Genomic DNA, 17,722 nt, shown 5'->3' with positions numbered 1-17,722 from the left:
CCTACTTCAGGTGCTAAGGACTCAGAAATACTGAGGAATTCTTTCAGATAATCCTGCTATGTAAAGCAAAGAAAATATTTTTTTAATGGTAACATTAGCCCTACCTCCTTCTCCCACTTCTCATTTTATTATGTAAAAAGCCAAACTGACAAACTACCTTTTTGAGTACTGGAGACTTAAATGCTTTACTCCTTTTTATTTAGCAGAAATCATTGCATTTATAATTATGTATTCATGCCTAGATGCTCTACAAGAATGCAAGTTCCATGAAGGCAGACTCTGCATATGTATTAGACACAACTTTGTGTCATTACTATGCCAGATGCTGGTAATATAAGTATTCAGTAATGTTTGTGGTTGAATGAATGACATAGAAGTATGTGCACAGAGTAAATGAAAAGCATACTTACATTACCATAATGCTATGTGCTTTTTTTACAATATCTGCATTTGTGATGCCATTTATTTTCTTTTACTAGAGATATTTTAGTACAAAGAAAGCCTTCATTTAAAAAAATTATCTCCCAGTTGACATTTCTTTTGCAAGCACACATTATACCTCAAATGAATTATGATGTTATCAATGGAAAAACCTGTGCCTTACTAAACTTTAATTTTCTATTCCTTAATTTAGGGTCTACCATAATCTATGCCCTCAATATTTGCTAAAGTTGCATTTATATTTAGCCTAAAAAAATAAGTAAAAACAATAGGCTGTGTTGTTTCTGATACACTGAGGAATTATTTTTTCCTGTTTATGTAATATTACTCCACAACAATCAAGAATTTAAAAAAAGGTATTACATTTAATTTTAGTATTTTTGGTACTTAAAGCACATAAACTACTTTATATCTTCCACTTTTATATAATTACTTAAAATTGTCTAAAGGTATTACTTCTTTATATAACATTAACTTTAACATAGAATTTGCCTAAAATGTATTTTCCTGATATAGACTTAAAATGTGTTTTTGACAGCAAGAAAATATGTGGTCTGGTGATAAATAATTGCTATAGAGAGTACAAATATATTTTCGGTGGGTCATAAGAGATAAATGTCACACACTGATTATTTCAGAGCTCTCCAGATTTGGTCAAGTACTGCAGGCCATAGCTTCTTGTCAACACAGAAACATATAGGAGTTTGATTGCCTTTGGATTGAAAGATACACTTGTAGTGTTTTGTAGCAAAGAACTTTGTTTTGAAGTGGAAACTAATTAGTAAAGTAGGCCAGAAAAACTTTCTGATACCAGAAACTTTGGTTTAAAGGAAATCTTTAACAGGAACAAAAAGTAAATTTTCCATGAAATAATTTCTAGAATTTCACTAACTTTCTTTGTGTGTATACTTTCTGCAATACACCTGCATGAAAAAATTGCATGTTTTAATTTATTTTATTAATTAATATATTTACTTTTAGTAAATGCATTTGTAAGTGATTACACTTACAAATGTTTATTATCTGGTAATATAAAAGCATGAACCTTCTTGCCACAACTCATGTTAACCACAATGCATTTAATTTTATTGCAGTGAAAAAGATATATAAAGAAAAATTGATGCCCTTCCTACAAGAGAACACATGTGGGAAATGGTTAGTGTTCTAGGGTCAATACCTATATTTATTTAGTAATGAGGATTTTAAATTTTCAAACAATAAGAATAAAGCATTTTAGCTTATAGGGTTATTCCCATTTCCCACACAATTTCTTTCTTCACTGAAAACCTAAAACTTAACCCACATTTACTATTGTAACTTCAGAGAAATTCAGATCATACAGGGGCAACAGTCTAACTTCTTATGAAATGATTATGAGAGATCTTAGTTGCAGCCGTGGTCTGGGAAAAGAAAAAGTTGATGTTTCAACTGAGATGGTGACCATGTTACCCAGACAAATGAATAGGAAAGAAGGGCAGTGTGGATAACATCTGAAGTAGTCCTTCAAGGAAACTGAAATAGATAAAAGAAACAAAAACTGTGGTACATTTACACAATGGAGTACTACACAGCAGAATTAAAGTAAATATTTTAATGCTTATGGAGTTTGATCTCTTGAGAGAGAGAAATAGTAAAAATAGTTACATAATTTTATATTTCTCAGTCAAATTATATGTTGATAGTGTATGGAAAACAACTGTAAGTTCCCCATCAAAAACCAAAACAGAACATTTGCCAACTTACTGGAACTTAAAATAATAGTTTCTTTTAAAGAGTTGACTTCCACCCCTCCTACTTTTTTCCTTCCTTCCTTCCTTCCTTCCTTCCTTCAACAAATGTGCAAATATTATTAAATACCTACTACACATTGAGCAGAGTCTTAGCTGCTAAGTTTAAATAAATAAGTCACCACACTGGCCAGCTCCTGCACTCCAAATCCCTTTCTATATACAAATAACTCTGGGTAATTCTCTTCAATATGAGGAACTGTTTGAGGTATATCTCACCAATACTAAGAAACTTAGAAAAACTAGCTATTTGCATTTCTAAATCACTTCCTTCTTATGTCACTTAACAGAGGCCAATTAACTGCAAACATCCTGGATTTGAATTGAAACCAGGGAGGACAACACACCAGCAAGCTGTGACTTGGTTTTGTCAGCAAAATTGTGCTCTGAGGTAGGGGTGTAAGTAGTGTCACGGACAATGTTCTGGGTTGTATTAACAGAAGGGGTGCCTTACTGGACTGCTTTAATGGTGTGCATTTTGCTGTACTTCTGGGTGTCATCCTGGCCTTCCTTCTCTCCTAAGAAAACACTGGTTCTTGAGACTTTGTGAAAATTCTTGGGGTCATTTAATATCTTCAAAAAATAGCTTTTTGTTTTGATTATTGTCATTTTCCTTATCTTGCAACTAAAGATGTCCATCATGTAATCCCACTCTTCATAGAGCTCACCATATAGAAGGCTAAGCTAGCCAAGAGCCTGTCAAATTATCGTAAGTATTACAAGTGCCATCTTTGTTAAGTGAACAACAGTCAGGATGCAATCTAATGTGTGAGATAGAGTGGTACTTTCTAAATGTGTGGCCTGAGTTGATTACTGCTTAAAGGTACATGACAGAGGGCAACAGGCACTATGAGCTGGGAGTCCAGACAAGAGTAGCATTTGAGCTATGGTTTGATGAGTATAGAATTTATATATGCGGAGTTTGAAAGCATATCAGAGAAATAACAAGTGCTTGGGTGATGATGGAAGAAAATATTGTACTAAAAATCAAGTGGAAAATAACAGTAGAGAAGTGTGTAATAGGTTACAACTTGGTGAGTCCTTGAGTGCCATATATTTGATTTCAGAAATTAAAGCAGGCAAAAGTTTTTGCATAGAAAAAAAAATAGAGACAACCATATACATCTAAATTACAGTGTATTCATCAAGCAATATTTAAAAATCTATCATATCTAAATCAATCTATCTAATCATATATTGTACATTTTATTGAAATATAGCATACTTATAGAAAAGACACAAATCATAATTGTGCATGCATCTTCATAAGTGAACACAATCAGGTAATCAGAACTCACCTCAGAATCCCTCAAGAAGAATCCTTACCTCAGAATCCCTCAGAAGTCCCTGTTTCCCCTCAAGTGTAAGTAACACTGTCCTGATTTCTAAAACATAGATTATTCCTTGAGCATTGCACAAAAATAATATATAGTGTGTTCTTTTTGTCTCTGCTCTTTCCCTTAGCGTTATTTTTATAAGATCATCAATATGATTGTACATTGTTGTAGTTTACTCTTTCTTATTCCTGTATAATATTCTGTTGTTGAATATACCACAGTTAATTAATTCATGTTACTATTAATGGTACCAAATATTTTGAATGGGCATTTTTACATATCAACAAATTTACATACCATGTAATATACATTAAATATACGCCATTTTTTAACATCTGTAGGATGAGCTTGAACTGAGGTATCTAAGTATTCTGATTTTCAGGAAATGATATATTTTATTACTGATTCCACTTCTCAGTCTGTATATATAATATATAATTCATTAAATGGATCTCTGATCAAAATAGTTATCATTTTATTGTGTACAAAATCATCTTTAACAGTGAATGGTACACAGAATCTAATTTGTTGTTTTATTACTGAACTGAGGTAAAAGTTGAAAGCAGTATACTCTTCTCATCTGTTGGAATGGTATTTTTGATAAGTTGTGATATACTGCCTTTTAAATCCTGAGACAGGAAAAATACTGTGCTAGATTGTTATTAATATTTGCTTCCAAAATATTTGTGTCTTGGGAGTCATCTCTTCTCTTTTTGGGCAACTGTATTATCAAAGAAATTTTTGTCTACTATTGAAACTGCATCTATCAACTATCTATTTATCTACCTATCATCTATCTATCTATCTATCTATCTATCTACCTATCTATCTATCATCTATCTATCTATCTATCTAAAATTTTGTCCAAGGATGCTTCAATGATGATCAATTTCTACTTAAAATAATTTTAAGGAGTATCTAGTTCCACTTAGACATATAAAATGCTTAGAAATCAACACTATTTTTACAGCAAGAAAATGCCAGAGAAACTAAACATCAGTGCATTTTCTTGGAATAAAGCATTGCAGGGAAAACTACTACCAGAATTTTGGAGAGATGTGAATCTGGGGTGTCACAGTCCAGATCTGCTTACCTGAAGCAGAGCTATAGGAGCCATAAGCTATAGGAACACATTTGAGGGATTTTGAACAATGGCTGGTGACTGAGTATGGCTTAGTAGGAGGGTGAGAAGCTACCAGTGTGGTAGGAGCACACTTCTGTGGATTTTACCTCTGGGAAACTCCCCAGGTTCTCACAGTGAGAATCCAAGGAAGATCCCCTCCTGTCCATAGCAAGTGGAAGGGAAGAGGAACCATTTTGAAGACTAGGCCCTTCTCCATAACTAAGACTTATTTTTAAAAAAGGACTTTGACAGAGTGAACTTCTGGAAACTTACTCCATTTTGGGGGGAAAAAAACAACTGCTCTCCACTTCTTGCCCTCTTCAGATTTCTATCTTCACTTAAGGGACAAATAAAAAATACAATTAACAGGGGTTGGGGATTAAAAAAATTAAATTGGAAGAGCTTCAGCTAGGGAAGAGTGCAAGGGAATTGGAGAAAAAGTTATACCACCAGAAGAGGTACAGAAACACATGTGAAGGCCACAGTTCCAAGACTGAGACTTAGTCAGAAGGTTACATAATATTCTTTACCCAACAAATGCCAATATAACAACAGCATTCCACCTGAAAGAGCTGCAATACACAAGCTCTCTTTAAGGAGCAGTACATACAAAAACCCACAAGACAAAAAAGGGGTAGGGGTAGTGGAAGACATGATAAATTTGAAGACTTTTATATTGTGTGTGTGTGTGGGGGGGGTGAGAAAGTCCAACTCCTAGCTAGTGATATGCCTGAGGACACAACTCTAAATAATGCGTAGAATCTGTCTGGATTCAGTTCTTCATTGCTATGCATACTGCCTCTCCAAATGTAGAACTTACCAGTGTGTATGTTTCTTATGTAGTTTATTGGAATTAAAATTGCCATGGATTAAATTATGTCTCCTCCTCCCCCTTCCCTGCCAATACATTGACGTCCCCTGAGGATTTCAGAATGTGACTTTGTATGGAAATAGTACTTGTATAGAAGTTATCAACTTTAAAGTCATTGGAGTGGTTCTTTATCCAATAGATGGGATACTCATAAACAGAGGAAATTCCGGCACAATGACAGACTTGGACAGTAGGAAGATGATTTAAAGACACAAATAGAACACTTTATGAAGACAGAGGCAGAGACTGGAGTAATGCTGCCACAAACCAAGGAACATCAAGAATTGATGACCATTTCCAGAAGGTGGGAAGAGGCAAGGAAGGCTTCTCCCTTATAGACTTCAGAAGAAATATGGCCCTGCCAAAATCTTGATTTTGGACTTCTGGCTACCAGAACTGTGAGAAAACACATTTCTGTTATTTTAGCCACTCAGTTTTTGGTATTTTATTATAGCAGCTCTAGGAATCTAACACAGAAACTCAAGCAAAATTTCAGTTAAACTGAACATTCTGACTGCTATAAACAATTTTTCTTATTTATATTTCATTTGTTATAATTTGATACAGAATAGAAGTAAGAATTTTATCAATATTTCTTCCAACTTTTCCAAACTCTCTTCATAAATGTCTTTATGTTTTTAATGTATTCCCAAAATTCAGCTTTTCCAGCAAACTCTGAGGATCATGCATTTTTTGTCTATTGTTTCAGATGTTTCTGAGCCATAGGGAATATTGCCTACCTCTTCCTAGAAATTGAACTCTACCTTGATTCCTCTCTGTTTTTCTTTAAAAAAAAATTATTATGTAACCATCATATACCTATCTTGCTTTCCAGTTCCTTAGATAATGTTAGAAGAAACTTAGATAAAGTTTCTTCTTTAATAGCACACTAAACAGTAGGTCAGTTGACATAAAGATTTAATGCACTTTTGGAAGTAATCATTTTTGATCTCTTACCAAGCAGGTACTTTTCCTCCAAAATTTAATCAGACACAGCACAGTAGCTTAATTTATAATTTATCATAATAAACATCCTAAAATGAATTATCAGATTTATAATTTGCACAATTAGGTAAATTAGTTATTTCACTGATATACGTATCCCTGAGTTTAAATTTTTTTTTAAGGTTTTGTTTTTATTTTGCTTTTAGAGGAGAAGGGAGGCAGATAGAGAGGGAGAGAAACATCAATGTGTGGTTGCCTCTCATGCACCCCCTACTGGAGACCTGGCTCACAAACCAGGCATGTTTCCTGACAGAGTCAAATAGGTGACCCTTTGGTTCGTAGGTCAGTGCTCAATCCACTGAGCCACAGCCAGGGCTAAATTCTTTAATTTACATTTCATTTTGATAAGTTCCACTGTGATGATTTCTATAAGTTATTTCACTTGTATTTTAAGTTCCTATAAATTCCTTAAGATCCTGACTGACAGTGGCTAATGGAATTGCTAAAGGTAAGTAACCTACATTGACGAAGACACTGGCCTGCCCTATCCGAGGCATTGTGGATGGACGAGAGAAATTCACGAGAGAAATTCACACGGACTACTGAGTCCTGTGGAGAAAAAGGGACAGCCCAGCTATCCTCTCAAGGCGAGGTTGCCTCAGAGCAGCCTGGTCACTCTGTCTAGGGGAGAGCACCCCGATCCTTCCCTTCACAGGTTTTTATTGGAATTGATTTGCACAGGAATACAGGTAAAATTCATTAATCATTGTCAGGCAGTAAGGATCAAACAACAGATAGCACACAAAGAACAACCAGGGCTCATTCTGAGTCAGAGTTTATCACCTAAAAGGCTACAAAACTTAAGGGAACAAACTGATTTCCTGCTCGGGACTTTATCATTTAATTAAGAGCATTCTTAGCAAAGCAGGTTTCAGAGGAGTTTATGTATTCTTTCTCAGGCCTGATCACCTGGGGAAACCCACCCTTTCCAGCTCAGGACTGCACCACCCTCTGTCATTGTTTCAGGATTAAGTCAGGCATGGGAGGCAAGGCAACTAAGAGATTAGGAGACTTCTTGCAGACAGAATGGGGACTCAGGCTTTGTCAGAGCTGAGGGGCGAGGGTCCATCACACCTTTTCTCCATAGCCCCCCAAGTCTTTCCCTGGGGCCTCCACGTGATCATGCCTGTCTTAGATGGTTCCCCCCTTGGGGAATCTTACCCATCACTGGCTAACTGGCCAAGCATTGGGGCCAGTTATGGAAAAAGGAGCAGAATCAGCACTCCTGCTGGGGAGATAAGCTTTGTCTCCTTAGTGGCTTATGGTCCAATAGTCGCTCACTCAGTCTTATCCATGGGGGGGGGGGGGCGGTGTTACAGCTCCTGAAACAAGGTAGGGTGGTTCCCAACACTACATCTTTTTCAGTTAAAGCCATTTAAAAGAAAATATATCATCATAGCAAAAATGTTCTGTGATATTCTATCAAAAACTGGTCATATAATTTTCATGATAACAATGCAAAAATTACTACACATGACTATTTTCCAACAATAAACATAATTTGGTGCTTGTGCTATCTACATCATTCTAATTGCAACTCTATGTTTTTGTTAAAGACACCTTTAAACTATGGGTAGGAGGAGGAATATTTTATTTTCATGAGAGGGTTTAATTAAGTGGTCTCGAAATTATCTTTTTTGCTTAGCACTTATCTTCCTTTCAAAATACAATACTTCAATTTATCAACTAATCATTCCACCTTCTCTTTTATCTCTAATTTCCTACATTCATCCAAAAGTTTTCAAAGTAATTATTTTAAGATGCATCTACATTTGTCTTACTTTCACGTAGGATGGTTTATTTCTAAATGCTTTCAGTTCTAGCATGATTAGTAAGCAGTATGCACCTCCCCAAATTCATTAAAGTGTAAACTACATGAAAGCTTTTATAAGATAAAAACATGGAAATTTATGGATCAGAAGATGAGGAATGATATCTATACCCTTTTTCTGACAGTTACACTTTGAATTGGATCACCAAATTTTATATATTTTAAAAGGATTTTATTTGTTTATTTTTGGAAAGAGGGGAAGGGAGAGAGAAAGAGAGGGAGAGAAACATCAATGTGTGGTTGCCTCTCACACACCCCGTACTGGGGGCCTGGCTCACAACCCAGGCATGTGCCCTGACTGGGAATCGAACTACTGGTCCTGTGGTTCTCAGGCTGGCACTCAGTCCACTGAGCCACACCAGCCAGGGAAAATTTTATATTTTTAACAATGGATTAGAAAGTCTATGAAGAAAATTTTTAATTTTTGTTTTAGAATATATCAGACACAAGAGATGTAATCAGTATATGATGGTTCCTTTTTTAAAATTATTACAAATTAATTAGGCCTCTTTTAGCCAGTACTTGTTAGCACTTGGATATTGCAACATTTGCAATATTTCTAAATTCTTTTATCTGCTCTTTATACCTCCCAACCACTATCAGAGAAAGTGGGCTTTGAAATATGGAACACTTTCCTGGAGGGTAATCTTGCAAAACAACCATTTCTTATAGAACACGATGCACTCACTGGAAGTATTGCCTATCAAATTTTCTAATATTCCCTACAATTATCGCTGTAATTTAAAGATATAACAATTGTCTAAATTTTTGTTGTCTTAATATATTTTACATTGTTATCAGTAATTTCAAATGTGTTTTATCAATACTAAGTGTTTTAAAACAACATTTCTGGAAACATACAAGCAGATATGTGTCTTACTAATTGCAGAGCTCTAGGTAAATTATTCAAAACCTGTGAATCACATTTTTTTTCATCAGTCACATGGAGATTCTAATAGTATGTAGCTCAGAGAGATAATTCAGCCAAGAAATAAGCATCAAACACCTACTGTACTTTAAGAGCACTTCTGGGTGCTAAGAATACCATTTTTAATGAATCCAACAAATCTCTATTGTCCTGGAGCTTATTTTCTAGGAGGCAGCGAAGTGGGTGAAAGAAAATAACAAATAAATATACAAGATGTTAGGAATTCTAAGCACAATGGAAAAGAATAAACATTGTACACAGTTAAAGAGTGTGATGGTAAAAATACTATTTAAATTGCAGATGGTTGGTGAAGACTTGCTCTGGTGACATTACATTTGAAAAGAGACCAAAATTAAGAAAGAGAGAAAGACAAGAAGAAAAGACCGGGTGGAGGGGGGAGGGAGACATATGAAAGAATCTGAGGGAGAAAGAAGCAATAAGTGGAAATTTTCTGAGGAGCACACTGGTGTCTTCGAACTGCAGCAGAGGGGCCGTTATCACTGCAATTGAATGAACAAGAATGAGAATAGAACTAGGTGACTTCAGAGGTTGGCATGAAGGAGCAGAGCATGGAGAAAGGGGTAGATCATGTAGGCCATGGTAAAGACTGGATTTTAGCCTAGGCAAGGCCAAGAGCCATTGAGAGGTCTTGAACGGGGAAATTACAAGAGATTGGTAATTTTGAAGAGAATGGTTCAGATGTTCATGAAGACTAGTCTGGTGATGCGTGAAAGTGGAAGCAGGGAGTTACTGTATGGGGTATTACTGTATTTGTTCATGCCATGGGGCTTTGGGCAATATGTCCAGGTTGCCAATTCCATCATTTTTTTTTTCTGCTGAATCCCACTCAGTCATTAAGTTTGGCTCACATATTATGTTGTTAGAAAATCCTTCAGATCACTCTTTCTATACTCTTTTTACTGCCACTCCTTATAACATTATCCTGATATATTTTAGTCATAAACATATAAATATTTAAGATAATTTGTTTTTGCCTAATGGTTAAGTGCATGTTTCCATTTCTAGAACAAGACTGTTATCTGTCTTTTTTCCACCATTATAGTTTTCTTTGCCTAAAAGTGTACTGGAACATGGTTGCTATTGTTTATATTTCATGAGGAAAAATAAGTATCTCAAGTAAATAGAATTATTTCAAAATAATAAATCTGTAATATTCTAGTGACAAAGACTCTACCCTTAACCAAACTCTAGTCAGGCCTCTCTGAGCCTTCTGTTTAACTAAACCTCAAACAAGGCACCCAGCACTGCCAGGGCATTTAGCCCATTTTCAGCCAGAAGCTTAACAAGTCAGCTTAGAGAAATTCCTCTTATCTTAATATCTGATCACCTTAGCATTACTTCCATGAGAATCCTTTTAAGCAGGTTTACCAGGAATGTCCTGTGGAGGATACCGGCCTGCAGTATCCATCTTGGCTGCAGATGCTCGTTGAAACACAAGAAAAACATACACAGAGACAACCAGGTCCTGTGGGGGAATAGGGACAGAAGGGCCACTCCCTCTAGTGGGGAGTGTGCTTGGCCACCCTCTCTCCTGGAGGGCGCCCTGTATCCATTCCCAAGCAGATTTTTATTGAGAAAACAAACTTAGTTTGTGGATTCACAGTCTGGCAGAAAAGATCAAAAGATGTAGGTGACTTACAAAGGTGGGGACAGAACTCCTGCTGTGATTCTGGGCAAGGTTTGGAGTTTTTAACATATGAAAGGACTACAGGTTCCAAAGGTTTCCTACCTGTGCCTTTAAATTCCAACTTAATAACATCTTCCAGCAAACAGATCTCGCAGGATCTTGCATATTCTATGTCCCAGGCCTGATAACCCCGGGGGTCTGCTGTTTCTGGTCTGGGCTGCCCCTGCAGGCCTGAGAAGGGCAGTGTAGCATCCAGCAAACGCGAGAACAAATATCGGAGACTTTCAAGGTATTAAAGATGTTACTTTATTGGCCAAGTTTAACCTGCGCAGGGGAGAACTCTCAAAGTGTCCAGCGACACAGTGCCCACAAGGAGCTGCAAACGAGAGCCGCCCCGAGCGCTTACAACTACGTTCTTATATAACGCAACCAAGCGTTATACAGAAGCAGACGTAGCAGTTAGCAATTTGCTTACAAAGACCGCGCGCGGGAATTTCAAACCAAGCATTCTTGCATAACATGGGAAGGCAGGATGTTTGTTCATTAACCTAGTAATCTCCTGGCTCTAGCTAGCTAGGTTCTTATTTTCTCATTAAAACTACAAAGCATTGCTTATCTAGCCTACCCAGGGGAGAGCATCTGCTCGACACAGGATGTTTGCTTAACTGCACTTTGTCTCTTTTATCATTTCTTTTTAGCTACAATGTGGTTCTTGTTTACTAAGGTAAACAAGATTTAGTTCTTAATTTCCTTATTCCCAACAGGCAGAAGACCGAGACAGCCAGGAGACTTGGATTTCTCACATCTAAGAACAAGGACTCAGGCTTTGACAGAGCTGAGGTGGCAGGGGTTGATGTCGATCACCCCTTCTATTCCTTTAGGGCATTCCCACGTGATCATGTCTGTCTTAGATTCATTCTCTTTCTTAGGGAATTGTTACCCATCATTGACTGTGGACCATGCAAAAGGGAAGCCAGGCATTAGAACAGGCAGCGTTCATGCCAGGGAAATAAGTTTTGTCTCCTTGGTGGCTCCTGGTCCGCAGGTCTTTCACTCAGCCTAAGTCACAGGGGGTTACAGCTTCCTGAGACCAGGCAGGGCAGTCCCCAACAATGTCCCTACCCTCAGTGTCTCCTTTTAGTAATTTTCCATCCAGACACCCCTACCCTTGATCCTTGACTATAAATTTCCACTTGTTCTTATATTTGACCTTTAGACTGATTGCTCTCCCCTCTTGCCATATTATCTCTGAACTTTTTCATTGCTTTTTTTTTTTACTATTATTTCAATCTTAGGTATAAATAAATTACTACTACTCACTAGGCATGTATATCTTGCAAAAAATGCATGAGATTTGTTTTTGTAATTTTTTTCTCTTTAATCTCTGGGCCTGTCCTTTGGTCAATTGCCTATTTCTTTCTTTCTTTCTTTTTTTTTTTCTTAAAATGTAAAGGGAGGAAGAGAGGAAGAAAAACATCAGTGTGTGGTTGCCCTTCATGCACACTACACTGGGTGCTTGGCCAGCAACCCAGGTATGTGCCCTAACTGGGAATCGAACCAGCGACCCTTTGGTTCACAGGCTGGCCCACAATCCAATGAGCCACATCAGCCAAAGCAGTCAATTACCTCTTTTCCCCTTGCCTTTTTTGCCCATAACACTAGTTTTTAAAGATGTTCATTGGTACTCTGGGATAAAGGGTTATACGGGCAAATAGAATTGGAAAATAGTGCTTATTTTACATTCTTGGAAATGAACAATGCATCTTGGAAATAAAGTATGCATATTAAAAACTTTGAAAAATTCTGTTGTCCTAAAACCAATTTCTCAAACTTATTTCACTTTTCAACTCTTTTCTTAATATATATTAATAACCTCTCAAAAATGTGATCTTTTGAGTTACAGGTACAAAAAATATATATCAATTCTTGTTTTTCTTTATGGTCTCTATTACAGTTTCAGAAATTGAACTAATATATCAAACCAAATTAATGGATTCAAATTCATAGGACCTCAGCGGTAACTGGCTCAATAGATATTTGTTAACTGAACTCAGGTGCTCATACATGAAATTATGAAGTCATATATAGTAAAAGAATATGTTATGTCTTCTCTGTTTGCTTTCACTTCACTTTTGTTTTTCTCACAAAACCTGTATACATCCTGTCACTGTGCTTATTAACAACAGGTTTGCCATATTCTAGGACCTAAGCAAGGCAATTTTTAAAACTATTTTATGGTAACTTTGTGTCATACAACAAAAATTCAACTAAGTCAATTCTATGAATCAGACAGAGTAGATTTAATAAGTAGAAAGGAACTCTGAGGTCCTGCTCAAAATGGGAGGCTTTTATAAGCAGAAGGGAGAAAGAAGCAGATTACCTGTCTTCTCTTGGGAGACAGAAAGTGAACTACGTGGCAGATTACCTCACTGGTGCTAACCAGAAAATAACAGACCAGTGACTGTTTAAAGACTGTGTTCCTGGGGAAGTTATAACTGCATTTAGGTTAGGTATGAAGTCTTCGTTTGTTATGGGACTTAGCAGAAATTACTTCATTTTGTGTCTGTTGTCTTTTTTTTTAACAATTACACACCTTTGCATTGTGAAACAACCTAAGTGAAATGTTAAATAGTTTTCCATTTTTTTAAAAAATTATTTCAAAAGGATTATTTTTCCAACTTTTATAAGATATTGATGTAACAGGATAAATAACAGTGGTGAGAAAAATGACAAGAAGAGAAAACTGGTTTTGAAAAATGTCAGAAATTAATATGAATAATACCAGGGAAATATCCATATTAACAATGTTTTTAACACATGTGTATTATGAAAACAACCGAAAAGGAGCCTCTCCTTCCCCCCTCAAAAAAAAAAAAAAAAGAAAGGAATGAAAGCAAAAGACAAAGTGTATATTAGTAATTCCACCAGGTGTTTTAAGAGGAATTTATATATATTTTTATAGATTATTCTGATTCAATGAGTATATTGAGTCTTGGAAGGCTTAATTTTCTTTTTAAATTTCCAGACTAGTATGAAGTTGTTGTAAAGATCTATGCATAGTCCTTAATGCATTTATTTTCCTGTGTATATGTGCATCATTCTGAAATTACATTGTTACGATCATGTTGATCGGAGTATTGGGATCAAATATATGGGCTCACTTTTCCAAGACATTGGTTAACTCAGCCACTTGTATGTATTCATTTTTATGGTTTTTATTATTAATGGCATTAAGAAGCTATAAAAAGTTTAAATATGTGATTTTTGTTAGTAGTGAAATCTGTGTGGTAATTTTCCATGTCAAACAAATACTGGATGTGGTTATTGTGTTGTGGGTTTTTTTTTTTTGCCATTATTACCATCATCATTATTTGTTTACATTAATTTTTTAAATGTTATTTTTAAATTATAATGAACATTCAGTATTATTTTATATAAGTTTCAAGTGTATAGCATAGTGGTTAGGTGATTATATAATGTGCAAAGTGATTTCCCCTATATTTCAAGTACCCATTTGGCACTATATAAGTTATTACAATATTACAATTTTATATTCTCTGTGCTATATTTTACATCCCCTTATCATCATTATTTTGATCATTCTTACCAGTTTAATTTCATACCAGCATGTAAACCAGTAAATATAATTCTCATTTGTGATGATTTTAGTTTTATGAATATAAAATTAATATGTAAATATAACCTTTCTCTAAGTAGTGTCAGCCTTAACTTTATATGAGCTCACTTTGTTCTTGTTTAATGCCTTTCTTCATGACTACATTGGTTGAAACAATACAACCTGCGAATGTCTAAATAGTGAATTCACTATCTGCATTTCCAAGTGAGTGACAATAATTTTATTCTTATATCTTGGTACATCCAGGAGTTTGCTTTGTTGAACTTATGTGGATCTTTCAAAATACTCTGTAGAATTTAATTGAGTGTTTTTCTAGTAAGCAATGTTGTTAAAGACATATCTAAATGTCATCAACTTTTTAACTCATCAGAAATTTGCTCTTACTAAATTTGGTATAATGATCTCACATGTTATTTTGTCTCATTTGTCTTTTATTAAATAACACTTTTTTTGTGCATAAGCAGTTAGCAAAGTATGTGATCAGTTTATTTTCAGCCACAGCGAGCAGCTTCAGGGGATAGTCTCAGTCCACCTCAACAACATTTTCATTGAAATTTGCTCTGAAGTTGAATACTAATAATGACTAAACAAAATACTCTGTCTCTGAGGGAAATAATGAAAATGTTGTTGATGTATTTAAGAATTTGATTTCAGCCCTCACTGCTCCAGTTGTTAACAGAACAAAATTTTACATGCAGCAAATTACTTTTCTTTGATGATCTTACTGTGAAAGTGAAATTCTAAATGATTTTACTGTCTCACCATTCTCTATTCCTTTTTATTACCTCAAAAATGAAATCTGCAGTTTGATATGATATTCTATATGCAGTTACCTTTTAATATGTTGATAACTATTCATTAGTGTTGAATGTTACCTGTCTATGAGTGATATAATCCAATACATTAGATGGTTTTTCTTTGGTGCTATAAGAATACATTTAGAATTTTCAGAATGTCAATGATTTTTTTGTTGTTGTTCATACTGTAGGGGTCAAGCTCTGGGGGTTAGGGTAAGCTTGTCATTGATATGAATAGTAGAATGAGAAATAGAATATTCTTTTTTAATTCTATTTTCTTGATTATGCTATTACAGTTGCCCTGATTTTTCTCCCTTTGCCACCCTCCACCCAGCACCCTGCACTCCATCAGGCAATCACCACATCATTCTTCATGTTCATGGGTCATGTATTTAAGGTTTTTGGCTACTCTGTTTCCTATACTGTACTTTATACCCCATGGCTATTCTGTAACTACCTATTTTAACTTCTTAATCCCCTCACCTCTTCACCCATTCCCCCACACCTCCCTCCCATCTAACCATCAAAATGCTCTCCGTATCCATGATCCTGTCTCTGTTCCTCCTGCTTGCTTAGGTTGTTTTTCAGATTCAATTGTTGATACATATGTATTTTTGCCTTTTTATTGTTCATAGTTATGGTCTTCTTTTTTAAAAGTAAGTCCCTTTAACATTTCATATAATAACAGTTTGGTGATGATGAACTCATTTAGTTTTTTCTGGTCTGGGAAGCTTTTTATCTGCCCTTCAGTTCTAAATGGCAGCCTTGCTGGGTATAGTAATCTTGACTGTAGGTCCCTGCTTTGCATGACTTTGAATATGTCTTGCCAATCCCACCTAGCCTGCAAAGATTCTTTTGAGAAATCAACTATAGTTTTATGGGAACTCCTTTGTAGGTACCTATCTGAATTTCTCTCATTGCTTTTAAGATTCTCTCTTTGTCTGTAACCCCTGGCATTTTAATTATGATGTATTTGGTGTGGGCCTCTTTGCTTCCCTCTTGTTTGGGACTCTGTGCTTCCTGGACTTGCATGTCTATTTTCTTCACCAAATTAAGGAAGTTTTCTTAATATTTTTTTCAAATAGAGTACCAATTCCTTGCTCTTTCTCTTCTCCTTCTAGTACCCCTACAAGGCAAATGATGGACCTCTTGAAGTTGGCCCAGAGGCTGCTTATACTATTCTCATTTTTTAAATTCTTTTTTCTTCTTGTTTGTTCTGATTGGTTGATTTTTATTTCCTTACATTCCAAATCATTGATTAGATTCTTGCCTTCATCCACTCTACTCTTATTTTCCTATAAATTGTTCTTTATTTCAATTAGTGTATCATTCACTTTTGACTGGATCTTTTTACTGCTCCTAAGGTCCTCATTAAGTTTCTTGAGCATCTTTACAACCAGTGTTTTTAACTCTAAATCTGATAGATTGCTTATCTCCATTTCATTTTGCTCTTTTTCTGGAGCTTTGACCTGTTCTTTCTATTGGGCCATATGTCTTTGTCTCTTCATTTTGATAGCCTCCTTGTATTTTTTCTATGTATTAGGTAGAGCTTCTTTGACTCTGTGTCTTGGTAGTATGCCCTAATGTAGTAGGTGTCCTGTAGGGTCCAGTGGCACAAGCTGGTACTCAAGGTATGTCCTTTGTATGGGCTGAGTACACCCTCTTTTTGTAGTTGAGACTTTGTTGCTGTTAATAGATCAATGGGAGGGATTTATTAAGGCCAGTCAATGCAAGGATTGGCTATGACCACTTACCACGACCTCTGCCTTCCATGGAGGATCAGTTGTGTAGGAACAGGGTGGTGGTACTCTAATGTGGTGTGTAGTTGTCCACTAGCTATGATGGCCCTGAGGTTTCCCCAGGTGGTGCAGTCCAAGATAAACCTGCACCTGTGCTTTGCCTGTGGCCACCTTGCCTGAGCTATAAAGCAACCTGAGATGGCTGCTACTTCTACTGGACTTGGAGATTTCCAGGTGAAGCCAAGCTGTGAATCTAGGCTGACTGCTGCTAATGCCAAACCTGGGGCTCACTGAGATCAGCTATTGCTTATTTGAGAGGATTTAGAAAGTTATGCAGCACCAACCAAGGCTAGCCATTCACATAGAAAAGCAGTTTGGGTAGGCCCATAAGTTAGGTGGGGCAGAGTCTCTGGGAATATCTAAGGTGGATAAAAATGTATTAGCCAGGTTGATGGAGTCTCAGAGATAGCACAAGCTTGTTGGCTCCATGGCTTTGTGCAGACATGACCCAGAAAAGGGACAATGGCCTCTGTTCCCTTTGATATCAGATACCTCAGTCTTTCCCAGTATGCTATGGG

Source organism: Phyllostomus hastatus, unplaced genomic scaffold, assembly GCF_019186645.2.
Source record: "Phyllostomus hastatus isolate PE091 unplaced genomic scaffold, TTU_PhHast_1.1 phas_contig_196, whole genome shotgun sequence".
In the NCBI taxonomy this organism is placed as follows: Eukaryota; Metazoa; Chordata; class Mammalia; order Chiroptera; family Phyllostomidae; genus Phyllostomus; species Phyllostomus hastatus.
Note: the sequence above shows the minus strand (reverse complement) of the source record.